The sequence below is a fragment of the Mercenaria mercenaria genome, chromosome 2, assembly GCF_021730395.1.
Source record: "Mercenaria mercenaria strain notata chromosome 2, MADL_Memer_1, whole genome shotgun sequence".
Lineage (NCBI taxonomy): Eukaryota > Metazoa > Mollusca > Bivalvia > Venerida > Veneridae > Mercenaria > Mercenaria mercenaria.
Window position 1 is genome coordinate 57,902,727 of NC_069362.1, and position 14,210 is coordinate 57,916,936.

A 14,210-nucleotide genomic window follows, 5' to 3' on the forward strand; every position below is an offset into this window, starting at 1 on the left:
AAAGGATCTTTTTTTTTAAAATCTATTTTTTTTTTTCACACACTCATATTTTGTTAGATACGAAAAATCCCATGTTGTTTCCATTTCCCCATATTTTCTTTATGTTGCTGGGTTTTCGACAAAATTACGATAAAAATTGTAGGGGAAAAACTAAATTTGAATTTTATTTGTTCTTAGATGTACAATGCAATTTACAAAATATTACTGATACTTGCAACAATACCTACTGCTGTTTTTAGGAGACACACTTGGTGTTTTTTCAAAAAATTCTAGAAAATATGAATGAATAATTTTTTTTTTTTTTATATGAAGTATGAACGCAATGTGCTGGTTTTAAAAAATTAGTCTTCTTCAAAAAAACTAGAAATTTTTTTTAAAAATGAAAAAAAAATTTAATATGGAAAAAGGCCACTTTCGAAACAATTTTTTATATGATTTTTTTTAAGACAAAGAAAACTTGAAAATCCATATTGCAGTCACCTATAAAAATGGCATCAAATGTGTGCACGCCCCTTTTTAAAAATGGAAACAACCTGATATATTTCTTCCCTTCAACAGGGTCGAAATGTTTCCTCTACCCGAACTTCCTCGCTTTTAGATTCCGACAAAATTTGCTGCTTCACCTTAAGGTAGAAGTTTTTTTTTAAAATTTAACACACATCTTTTGCTGATATTTTTTTATAAAGTGGGTGAATCGGGGGCTCAAAGGTAAAAGGGCCAACTTCATTTTTTAACATTTTGAGAAAATCGCAAAAAAAGGGGTTTTTTAAAATTCCATTTTTTTTCCCAAAAAGAAATGAGCTTTTTTTTGTTTTCCCTGTTGAAAATGACCATTAATATTCTGCTTGAAATTATTGAGTTAAAGAAGATTGATAAACGTTTTATTTGCGTTTAAAAAACAGCCATTTACAAAAGTAAAAGAAATATTGGGGGGAAAAAAATTGCTATTGCCGTTGGCAAAAGTTAAAATACTTGTTTTTCAATAAAAAGTGCCAATGCAATGGTACCTTTTACCGCTTTTTTTATTTACATAATTTCGAATTAAAAAGGGGAAAAAAGGTGGCAACTGTTTTGAACCCTTTTCCATTGTAAACAAGGAAATCCTCTTACCGTAAGTTCAAAATTTCATGTAGCTACTAATTAATGTGTTGTAATCCAAAATATTTTTTTGTGATTGCAATAACTGTCTTAACTGACTCACCGCATTGTTTTAGTTTGCCTCAATTTCATCCTTTTCTCACTGATGGAAGCTTGCCCCTTTCAGTCTTATTTTGGCAGGTTTATAGTAGGGTTAGTATTTTTTTGGGGAATTTCCAGATTTTGGGGCCTTCTTTGCAGGGAGTTGGTCCCTTCCCCTTATACGCCTATCGTGGTGCTTTAAGAATATTTTTCGCTTGCTTCTACCCTTTTTGAAACCTTTGCTCTTTTTAGGGTCAGCTAAAAAATCGTGACACAAAGATGCTACTAGGGGGTCCCCCGCATGTGATCTATTTTATTTTCAACCAGTTAACTTTCTCCCCATCCACATCATTTTTCTTTCTACAAAAGTTCTGGTCATTGTATATTTTATATTTTATATTCTATTTTTAAATGACACGACATCTAAAAACTTTGTAAACGTGGCCTTTGACCAAAAACAATCAACACTTTTTTATTTTCCAATACGGGTAAACCCAACGTTTCTTTACAATAGATCGGAGATTATCTTTAAAACACCCTATTATTGGACCAACTGCCCATTATCGAAGTTTATTGATGTCCCCAAAGTTATTACGTTTCCCATTGTGATGGAACAACTTTGTTATTTTTTGGAAAATGTTCAATCGAAGCATAATTTAAAAATCCATTCCATTTCAACTAAACCACTTTTCAAGAATTGGATTAATGATTTTGAGATTGGAATTTCCTGAATCAGAAACCAAGGGGCGGGCCCCCATACTGATTTCGGTTTTCTGCCCCCCCAAGTGTCGTTTGTGAAGGTAAACGGCTTAAATGCATATGTTTTGTTTGAAATGAATTTTTAATGTAAAAAATAAGCACTTTTGACCAAAAAGCCCCCTTTTTTTCCCGTGAGATCACCCAGAGATAACACGTACCATTTCCTTTTCCAAATCATAAAATGAAAGTTGAACAATTTGTTTTTCTTTTTAAATACAGTCTCCAATCAAATACAAGGCGTTGTTAAGACTGCTTGCAGGTCGAATGTTAGGGCTGTTTCTTGCTTTTAGTCGTTTTCTTTTTTTGTCTGGCTTTTGTTTTTTCTCTTGGTGAGCTTGGTAATCAGCTTCATCATATAAAGTACCTTCAGCCTTCAAATCTTCATACTAGTTAATACTTGGCACTGGTCTTTTTTGGGATGGAAAATGGACAAGCTGTTATCTTTAAAAAATAAAATGTATATTTGTACACTGCTTCGTTAAAAAAAACCCCTTTTTGCGTTTCTTGCATTCTTCACAAAGAGCGAGTACTTTCTTCGAACTAAAATTTGTGGCAGTACTTCCTGTTTGTGTTTTTCTGGTGTGTGCGAGTTACCGTTGCAAAATTTGTCATGTGTTCTTTGACAAACGCTCTTCATTTTCAGTTGTCTTATTGGAGGTGGTGCCCCCCCTCGTTACCTTTCCCGAAACATTCCCACTTGTTTTTTTTTTATTGCATTTTCAACTGCTACTGTAAAAGGTTCCAAGTACGTTTTAAACGCAGATGCACCTTTTACTATTATAAAATGTGAAAAAGTGAGCACAAGAAGGTGCCAATCACTTGGAACCTTCTACCGGAAAAAATTTAGCCAAAAGGAATTGGCACAAATATATTCTTTCTTTTTGGGGCCCATTAAGGTTATACCAGATAAAAAGGAATCAAGTATGCTTCAAAAAAAAAAAATGTCTTTTTTGACCAAATTTATAGTTGTCCCCTTTTTACCTTTGAACCCTCGATATTAGGTTTCCCCCTTTACCCCTTTAACGAGACTCTTTTGGTGGGGGGCTATTTAAAAAAGCGATGTAGGTTAAATTTAATGAAATTTTTAAATGCTTGTGCCTTTTTATAATAGTGTAAAAACCCCCTGTTAAAGTTAGATTGTGTTTTAGAGGGCTGACTTTTGTACTCATATTGTTCTGTTACATCGAATTGGTCTGCAGTTTTTTTTGAATTACAAAAAAGTTTAAAAAGATATATAAAGAAGCCTATGTGTTTTTACTTAACAACTCAGAAAAAAAAAAAGCTTAGAGTGGGCACCGAATCGTCGCAGCACGGCCTAATTTTCAGCTGATAAAAAAAAAATCGTTTTATATTATGTAAAAAACCCCAAATTTAAATTTTTAAAAAAAATTCGTCGAGTTCACTGCTCGTTCTATTTTTAAAGAATTAAAAATACTCGTAACATCCCAAATTTTCCCTCGTGTGTTTTATTTCTGGCATTTGCTTCCATCACTTACAGACTTTTAAAACATCTAGACAGGAAATGGAAAAAAAAAATATTACCCTTTTTTTAAAATGCAGAGACTATCAACATTGAAGAAAGTTAGTAAAAAGCCTTGTCCATCTATTTGTTCTCCGCTTCCGCCAAAAACCAAAGATTTATCAAAAAAATTCTGCAATGACAATGGCCCCAAAAAAAAGTTTTCTTTTGCTTTTTTAAACATGCTTTATGCAATTAAATGGGGAAAATATTTACATTCACGTTATCTTTTAGAATAGAAAAAAGTTTTTATACGGGAATAAACCCCACGGGACTTTTTGAAAAACATCCCTTCATGCGCAATGTGGGGTTTTTACCCGTACAACGTAAAAAATAGCTTTTAATTCTTCACTTTTTTACCCGGGTTTTATTTTCGAAATTAATGTAACACCCGGAATTGAAAGCCGGAGTTTTTATTTCTTGCTTCCTCGTAACCCGGTGTATTGATGTTTGTTAAACAGTCTATTGTTATTTTCACGAAACAGTTTGAACTAAAGTAAATATTTAAAGCTTACGATATTTCTCTTGGCTCAGGCTAAAAAAATTGACAGTTCAACAACGGGTGGAGAGTTTCAAGAAAGTTACCAATCTCAAAAAGCTTTTGGTGACATTAAATGAAACAAACAACAAACTTTACGTTCTTTGGGAGAGTAAAATAAATCTGTGAAAAGACCTTTGGGAAACAAAGTCCCAACCAAAAAAACCCAATAAACCTAGCACGGCTTAAACGGAATTCATTATAGTAAAATGAAAGTCTCCGATCCTAAGGGCCGAAATAAACAACACAGCATGAAACGAATACGGGTGACAGCCGCCCACGGCACTAATTAAAAAGTAGCCCAAAAAAAACCCGTGAAAATACCTTTTGGGCGGGAAACCCTTAAGGCTGCTGTCGGCATTCGAAACGTCGATGTGTAGCCTGTTGTACTGCCTTACTTTTGTATTAAATCATATTTTAAATTTTTTCAGAAGTATTTTAAAAAGCGCAGCACAGCGCAGCAGCAGCAGCAGCGAAAGCGAATGTTTTCCATTTAAGATATTTTTTTTGTCATGCAATCGCATAAAAAAATTTTTTAGAACGCAATAAAAATCCCATTGCCCTCAAAAAAATTTGGCCGACAAATATTTTTTTGTTATACATGGTTCAAAACTCTTGTCGGCCCAATAAAAACATTCTCAATGTACTTGAGCTGAAGACGTGTGTAAAAGATATGGCCCCCATTAGAAAGTCTATCAAAATGCATTTTACCCCTTTTGACCCGGCCTTGCGATAAAGTCTAAAGGGTGTATTCACCACTTTTAAAATCTAAATTAGATTTAAAAACGACAAAAAACAGTTTAATAAATTTACTTAAGTGATTTTCCCTGGCCCCCCTTTAGGGGAAATGTACCCGTGTTGGTGGGCGTGTGGGGTGTGTGTGTGTGGTGGTTTAGGTCTTTTTCCAAAAATTTTTTCCAGTGTTGCTGTAGCAAGGACAAAATGCAAAATTTTTAATTCTCCTTATGAATCACGCCCCAAAATATGAAGATCCCCACCAAGGCACTTTATGACACTGGGTGGCCTCCTGACCTATCCTTAAAGTTTAACGCTAAACGAAAAAGCTCCCGTTTATGGGCAGGGGGCGTTTGTTTCTCCCCCACTAGAAGCGAGCGCTTACTACAAGACTGTCCACAAAACAAAGCTCTTGCACCATATAGGCATACTGTTGAAATTGAATCTGATGTTCAAATTGATTCAGATAAAAAAATTATGATAATACATTTAGGCTCTTCAATATTTTTTTAAGACAACCAAGATTAATTTTCACAAAAAAAGTTTTTTACAAATGAGGTTTTTTTTGGTTTCAAGAAAATTAGAATATCTGTGTAATTTAATACTAACACAATTCTGAGGGTAAAAAGGGTTAAATTTCTTTTCCTATTCTATTTTCCTCAAAAATTTTGGAATAAATTACAAGAAAATTTTTTTTTCCCGTTTAACCTTAAAGGGGAAAAGGAAAAATTTTTCTTTGTTATTCTGTCTGCAAGAATTTCTTAAATCTTTAAAGAAGTGAAAGAATTTCAAAACGGCCTTAAAAAAAGAGAAAGTTTTGAGCATGAAATATTTGATTAAAAGGTGGCCCTTAACTATGGGGATTTGTTAAATTTCAGAATGTATTTGAACTGTATTTTTTTATTTCTGTTTAAAAAATTTCACTACTTTTTCCCCTATAAAGAAGAAATTACCATGTTTCACTATACATCTTACAGTCAAGAAACATATAAAATTAATCTATTTAAAAGGTTATATTTGCTAAATAAGGAATTCAGCAGTGTGTAAATGACGTCATAAACACACTAAAATAGCTGCCTCCGGGATCAGCCATTTTCTTAATTTCAAAAATGCCAAATTTTTTTTCAACGGGTCGATTTTGGAAATTCTTTCCGGTTATGAAAAACGGGGATGGCTTCCCTTTCCCTTTAAGTGTTGTTTATCCTAATTTATTTGGGTTTCATCTTCACTTTCAAGTTTCTACAAATTCAACCTTGAAATTTTCTACTACTGGTTCAATAACTACTAAGGGCTAAAAATGTAATTAATGTCACCATGAAAAACCAATCAGTTTTCTTAGGCTTGTAATTTCTATTACCATGTTCAACACTATTTTCCAAACTGATGCAGAAATAAGATTGCCTGAAGGATCTAATTACCACCAGTAACCAATGCCACTTATTAAATTAATCTCAAATGATGTATTTGTCCAGAGCAAGGAATGGTAATAGAGGTTACTATCCTGAGACATTGATTCTATTCTGGTTCAAATGCGTCAAAAGAAGCATAAGAAACAATTAAAGAACAGAATTCTCTTGCCCGGCAAAAAATTTACTGAAAACTGAGCGCAAACCCCCCAAAACTTTTTCAAAAATTTTAAATCTGATATTAAGATACCCTGGGAAAATTCCAAATACTTTTATGGAAAGTGTGTTGAGATGAAAAAGTCTATCTTGGGGGATATTTTTTTAACAATACTGAACTTAAAGATAGCTTTCCCGAAGATACTGCAAATAAAAAATTTTGTTTCTCTTATCAATTTTTAAACAACTTGGACCCTTATTGGTACGATTTTAACAAAAATATGCATCTCGGAGTTGCATCGTTTTATTATAACGTCTTTTTTTCAATTGCGTTCAACCCGGGCCCGCCCTAATGAAAATATGCCCCCGGGGGGGCACCTCGGGGATTGTCACCCTGAAAAATGGAAAATCGCCATATGACCTATAAATTTTCGTAGTGCGTTAACTCAAAAAAATAACTAACAAATCCGGGCATGAAAATAAAGAAAAACCACATGTCCCCTTCTTTTTTTGATGTATCCCTGTCATTTTGACTGGATGGAAACTTTTAGGTGCTTTAATACAGAAGAAAAAAGTGACGGATGGGCATGGGCGACATATATGCTCCTGCTGGTCTTCGAACCGAGGAAAATTGGGGGTGCATAGTTTGCATTTATTTCGAAATGCAAATCAAAAGTTTTTTTCATTGGGTTTTTAAAGTTACAGCGACACAAATTTTTGGTCTTATGCTTTCCGGTTTTATGGGGGGAGGAAGGAAACCCCGGCCTTCCCCGGGGATTATTTTGTCCGTTAGAACATAATCCTTCCGTAGACTGTTGGAGGGGTTCCTAACATGAAGAATTTTTTGCTCCAATTAAAACCGAAAAACATCATTAGGGGAAAATGATTTAAGCAACAAACTTAACCCCTCGGCCACTGGGCCCCTTTTTAAAACATAAGTGAGTGAGCTGTATGAAAAAGTGGTACAGCATTTCTATCATTCTTGATAAATGAGAAAAAAAGATGAATTTGAACTATTGCCATTTCTGATATAAAAAATCTTCTGTCATTATTAATTCCGTTTCTTTTAGGAGAGAAAATAGCACACTCGGGTTTCTATGCTTAATGAAATTTGCTTTGGTTTTTTTTTGCGGGGCATAACAGCCTTATGAAGAGACAAAAAACCTTTAGATTCCAAATAAATTAATTTTCCTTAGACGCTTGATTTAGGAACATAATACAAAGAATGAGAAACGGATGTAATATTTCCTATTAAATTTTATGTTGTTTTACAAACTCTGTTTCATTTTGACTGACAAGAAATTCACATATTTATATAAAGATATTCTTTTGGGGGTTTTTGATATTTTTTTATTTGTTCAGGACTTATTAAACTTTCATATTGCTTTGGTTTGTTAGGTCATAGAGTACGAAGGGTGTAAGAATATAACTGACCATAAACTAATTAAAAAAAAAGCCTCAACGCGTAAAAATTGTAAATCAAGTTGCACAACTCAACAGGCTGTATAACATTTAATACTTTAGGCTATTAATGTATATTTTTGACTAAGTCAATGGCCATATTGTGGACTGAAATCCAAAAAAAAAAAAACACCGGTACACAACTTTATATGCTATAAACAAAAACCCTATGTTCATGACTATTGATCGTGTAGCAAAAATTTAGGTCCTTTTTCATATTATTTTCAAAATCAAGGGCCTTTTTTTCTGGGTTTTTCTGATTTTTTTTTACCCCCAAAACAAAATCCCGGCTGAACACTTCACTTTTCTGAATACCAATCCTATAACGCTTTATGGCTCCACAAATTCTTTTCTTGAAATTGCCGCGAATCTGGGGGGAAGATGAAAATTTTTAAAGGCATACAGACGGGTAAATTAAATAACCCCCAATTTTTTCCTTTTTTTGGGTTGGGGGGTGGCGGGGAGGGGCGGGGGGCCATAAAAAAAAACAACCATTTTACCCTGAAAACGTTAAATTAAGTTTGGTGGGTTTTTGCCCGGCTATGTGTTCATCTAACGTTTCTTTACATCTCCAAAATCTGTCGTTTTTGGGGCTTTAATTTTTTCCCCCACCGTTGATATCAAAACCCCTAAAATGTTCCCCGTCTCGCCACACACCAGCTTTAACCTGCAAAATTCCAACCAAATTTTTTTTGTACCCGTCCCCTTTCTGATAATTACAGTGAATTTCCCACACTGAAACCAAAATACAGAAAAACAATTAACCCCGCTTTTTCCATTTCTTAAATCTTCATTTGGGGAAAAACACCAAAAGTAACTTTCTTTTTGGGTAACTACTGGAAATGAAAGTAAGAATTTTTTTTTTTTTTTAAAAAGTGGCAATCTAGATGCATTTATATTCAGTTTATAGTGTTTTGAGAAAACCCTTAGTATGCGGCAGGCTTTTATCTAAAGAAAAGGGGAAAAGGGGGGCTATGAGTTAACCTAATAAAACGAACATCAGGGTTCCCCCCCTGTAGTTTAAAAAGATCACCAATAACAATTTACATTAAAAAACCCCCAGTATCCCAAATGTATAATTGACAGAACTATTTTACTCCAAAATAATTTTAAAATTGGATTTTGCTTTAAAAAGATTGGCAGTGAACGGGAAAAAGTATGACGGGGGACTTTTAAACAAAAAAAGTACGGAATTAGGATCTTTGTTTTTGTTATAAAACTTAAAAGCCCGGGTGTTTTTGGGGCCCCATTTTTTGAAAAATTCTATGATTTTGAAGAATGTCTGCTGAGCTTTTGATATAAGTCTTTTTCAGAAATACCAGAAATGTTTATAAAATAATAAAAAATATTCATATGAAAATAGGCACCTTTGAATCAAGTTTTATCAATGATCATGTACATCTATAAATGTGTATCAAATTTGTCGTAGTGCTGCCTTCTTTTTAATAGAAACTATTCTGTTATTTTTCTCTGCTTCAGCGGGTGAAGTTACTCATGAATTTAAAATTTACTAACATCCCAAAACCGTTTTCCCGTTTTTGAAATACTTATTGCTTCATCTTAAGGCAGCAAGTTTCATTTTTTAGATTAACACGGCAGTAAGTTGCTGATATTAAACTACGTATAGATGCTTTCCATTTTCCTCTTAACTTGTATCATTCTTAGTAGGGATTGTTAAAAGATGTAGGTCCATATAATGAAATCTGTAATAGACTTGCGGCCTTTTGTAAAAGTGTAAGAGTCCCTGTTAAAGGATAGACTGCTGTTTTTGAGGGCTAGAACTTGTACTGATGATGTTCTAGTTATATATTAATTGGATTTGTAGGCCTTGATGATTACATTTTCTTCAAACAAAAATAGATATGATCTATTGAGCAAGTCCTATGTACTTTTAAAATAGATATAATGTACCTTTAAAATAGATTTATATCATAGAACACGTCATATGTACCTTTAAAATAGATATAATGTACTTTTAAAATAGATTTATGTCATAGAACAAGTCCTATGTACCTTTAAAATACAGACACAAATAGTGTCGTAATTAAGATTCGAACTGCAAGTTCAACTGGGATCGATACCTGACGCAGTTGTATAAAGTGGTTAGATAACATATTTGTGTTCTTATATTTCGCATGAGAATTAAATCGTCAGCCACATATCAATATCAAAAACACCAAAAGAATATCTTTATATAATTATATGAATTTCTTGTCAGTCAAAATGAAACAGTGTTTGTAAAACAACATAAAATTTGAGAGGAAATGTTACATCTTTTTCTCATTCTTTGAATTATGTTCCTAAATCAAGCGTCTAAGGAAAATTAATTTATTTGGAATTCAAAGAGCTTTTTCTCTCATCATAAGGCTACGATGACCCACAGAAAAAAACACCCTGACAAGCGAATACATTAAGCGATAGAAATCAGTATGTGTGCTAGTTTCTCTCCTGAAAGAAATTGGAAGTGAAATCAATGACAGAAGATTTTTATATCAGAAAGGACAATAGTTCAAATTCATCATTTATCAAAAATGATAGAAATGCTGTACCAATTATCCATACAACTCACTTATTGATTTAAGGGGCCTCAGTGGCCGAGTGGTTAAGTTCGTTGACTTCAAATCACTTTTCCCTCACTGATGTGGGTTTGAACCTAACTTAGAACGTAAAATTCTTTATGTTAGGTAGCCATCCAGCAGTCATACGGAAGGTTTGTGGTTCTACCCAGGTGCCCCGCCCCGTGACAAAATAATGCTCTGAGGGAACGTTAAACCCAAAGAAAAAGACTTTGATTTGCATATTCGAAATAAATGGAAAGAATATGCACACACCATCTGTATCACACTTTATGCACCCGGTATCAAAGACCAGCAGGAGACATAGTGTCGCCCATAAGTCCATCCGTCACACTTTCTTCTGTACTAAAGTCCACCTGAAGTTTCTATCCAGTCGAAATAACATGGTATACATCATCAAAATGAACTGGACATGTGCATAATTTTCAATATTTTCATGTTCGATTTGTTTTAGTTACATTTTTGTTGAGTTTAACGTCACTACGACACAGTTATAGGTCATATGGCTTCTTTCCAGCTTTTCATGGTGGCGGAAGACCCCAGGTGTCCCTCCAGGCATATTTTCATCATGGGCGTGGACCGGGGTTGAGACGCTGTTGTAAAAATGATGTTATGAATAAAGCGATGCAGTTGCACTGAGATCGCATATTTTAGTTTGAATCGTATTCAATAAAGATCCAAGTGTTATAATAGTTGATAAGATGAAAGAAATGGTATGTATTTATCAGTATCATTCTGGAGACTGCAGGCTATGCTAAGAAGTTCAGTATTGTTAAAAAATATCTCCAAGGCATAGATTTATTTCAGTTTCAAAAACCAATTTCCATAAAATTTCTTTGAATTTTTCCCCAAGAGTTCAACACAAAAAATTTTAATATCAGATTTACAATGTTAATCAGTTTTGTGGGAATTTGCAGCTCACTGTTTTCACTAAATTTTTTGACCTTTGTTCCAACAGTAAAACAAACACTTAAGGTCTAAGTGGGATAGATTCTTGTAAATTAATCCAAAATGTTTTATTTGAATGAAAATAGAAATAGGACAATTAGATAACCAAGTAGCCTTAGAAAAGTCATTTCTAAACATAACTGTGCTATTATACGTACAGATGACTTATTATCTTCTTGAAACTGAAAAATAATCTTACATCTTGGTAATGTTAGAACATTATGCCTATATGGTACAAAAGCTTTGTTTTGATTAAGTTGCTGTGTGGACCGTCTTGACAGCCTTGTAGTAGAGCGCTCTATGGGCGGCGGTTACCGCCAAAAATAGTAAATATACAATCCATTCACAAACAAGTCAGTCAGTGCAGTGCATTTCAACGTCGTCTAGTCTAAAACTCCATCCCGTCCAATATATTTGCATTCAACGCATTGTATTTTGAAACCGTTTAATACAAAACTTCCTTCCATCCATTTAAACATGGAACGATGCATTGAAAAACTTGTTGTGATGCACCGTAAGGAGTTATGAAATCATCTAACAAAACATGATACCATGCAGCTCAATGTGAAGCCGTTTAACACAACATGAGTACGCGCAGTGTATAATGAACTTTACGCCGTCTAATGCATATTGAAACTTGATGTCATGCAGTCCAATGTGAAGACGTTTAACACAACATGAGTTCGTGCAGTGTAAAAAGAAAGATTCATTAAAGCTTGGCGCCGTCTAATGCATACTGAAACCGTGTTGTGTGATTTGGAGCGGCGTATCAAAATTTGATGCCATGCATAAATGTTTAACGAAACACGAGTACGTGCACTGTAAAAGGTTAATAAGACTATCAGTTCATAATTTTAACCTGTTATAGATATAGATTCTGAATCAGTTTTACATTAACATTTGTCCTAAAACCGACCTTGTGGTAGAATTCTAACATTTAATTTTGAACAGTTCCTGCGATTTATCTGAATATCAAAACGGAATTTATTTTCGTGAAACATCTTGCTTCTACACATCGAATGCTGACATGCAGTCTTGGTTGCGTTCCACGCCTCCAAAGGATCTTTAACTATCACAACACAGTCTTTAATTTTTTACATAAATTATATTTCATTAACCCTGCTAAGGGAGTAAACTTGGTTATTTGTTTAATTTAATGTCATCAAAAACATTTTTGAAGATGTTCATTTCTCAAAACATTCCAACTGTTGTCTCTTGGCTAAAATTCAACTGTCCAAAACCAATATAAGTATCGTCGTAAGTATTTACTTGTTATTAAACTGTTTCGTGAAAATACACGGCTTAGACTGTTGAGACCTGGCTATGGCGGAAGCAAGAAAACGAGCAAATTATCCGACATTCAATTACAAGTATTATATTTTATGCCGATATGGTCTCTTAATTGTCGTCTGCGTTCTGTAGATATTACTAGTAGTGTAAAGGCTTAAGAATTAAAAGCTATTTTTTGTGCGTTGATACGGGTAAAATCACATTGGGACTTCTTGCCAATCTATGAATCACGCTAGAGATATTTGGATGATTTGCAAAGGGTCCCAGTGTGGTTTATACCGTATTAACGCACAAAAAATAGCATTGAATTCTTATATCTACAATGTTATAGTAGGTTGCTACAGAATGAGTGGCTTGCCTTCCAATAGTACAATGTCAGGATATCGATCTTTGCATCATCTAAAGGAAACAGCCAAAAAGATCTGCACACGTTGAACTGTAATTGGCCTTAAAACAGTTCCTAGTTTGTTTTCTTAATATCGTTTAAGCCAGTGAAGATCATTTACTCGTGCCGATTCAGTTACTGAAAAATTAGTTGTAGCTATAATCTAAGTTATCTCTGAAAGTTTGGAGTCCAGTTTTGAAAGATTTTTTCGAAAGACGCCATTTTGTTCATTTTTATACTGGAGTGGGGAGGGGAGGGGGGGGGGGGGGGGGGGGTTACCCGCTGCCAAAGTTAGGCCTAAAAAAAAAGTTTTTTTGTTTCCGGTAACATGCTGAAAAAAATTAGGGTAGGTAGGTAGGTCGGAATTTTTTGTTTATTTTTGAATCTTTTTATTAAGGGAGACTTTTCGGAAATTATTTTTTTGTCAAAAATGATTACAAATAAGGGGGTTGTGCCTTTAGAGCATCCATCAGTAAGTTGAGTTCCAACATCACTGGCTATGTTTAAAGCATAAAAAGTGCGGTTTTGCATCTTTTTGTTAAAAAGTTGAAAAAAATATTCTCCAATGCCATAAAAACATTTAGGGTCGGGCCAAAAATTTAGGGTAGGTCTGGATACCGGAAACAAACAATTCTTTTTTACGCCTTATAAGTGTTCTGACAATTACAGATTCTTTATTTTATTCCTAATTTCAAAAGATGTTCATGTGCTACACAAAATAGTTCCATTCATGAACGTTGCGGATGAATTATCAATGATCAAGCAGTCCTAATTTAACATGCTTCCATTCACACTGACCATTTGAATGATATAAGATCTATCCATGACAAGTAGGCTTCTTTTTAAAAAAGAAACCTATGAGAGGTCTAGTGTTGCTCCTTTTAAAGTTATATCAGGGATTGTTATCTATGGCTCTGACTATATGATAGGTTGTGCAATATACGAAAAACAGTTTCCCTGATGCGGATTACTGTGACCTATTAGGGGACATCATTCTGTTGGTGAAGGCCAACCTTCGTATCAAGTTTAGAGAACCTAGGCCTAAGCTTTCTTGGGTTATAGTCTGGAAACTGTTTTCCTGGTCCAGGTCACTGTAACCACGACCTAATGATCTCACAATCAATAATTCATCTTCAGGTTATGATCAACCTCCGCTAATCCGAGGACTGTAGACCCAAGCATTTCCTAGTTACTGAATTTCATTTAAAAATGTTCAAAAGTTACCACTGCAATAATTGTACACTGAAGTCTTTGGCTC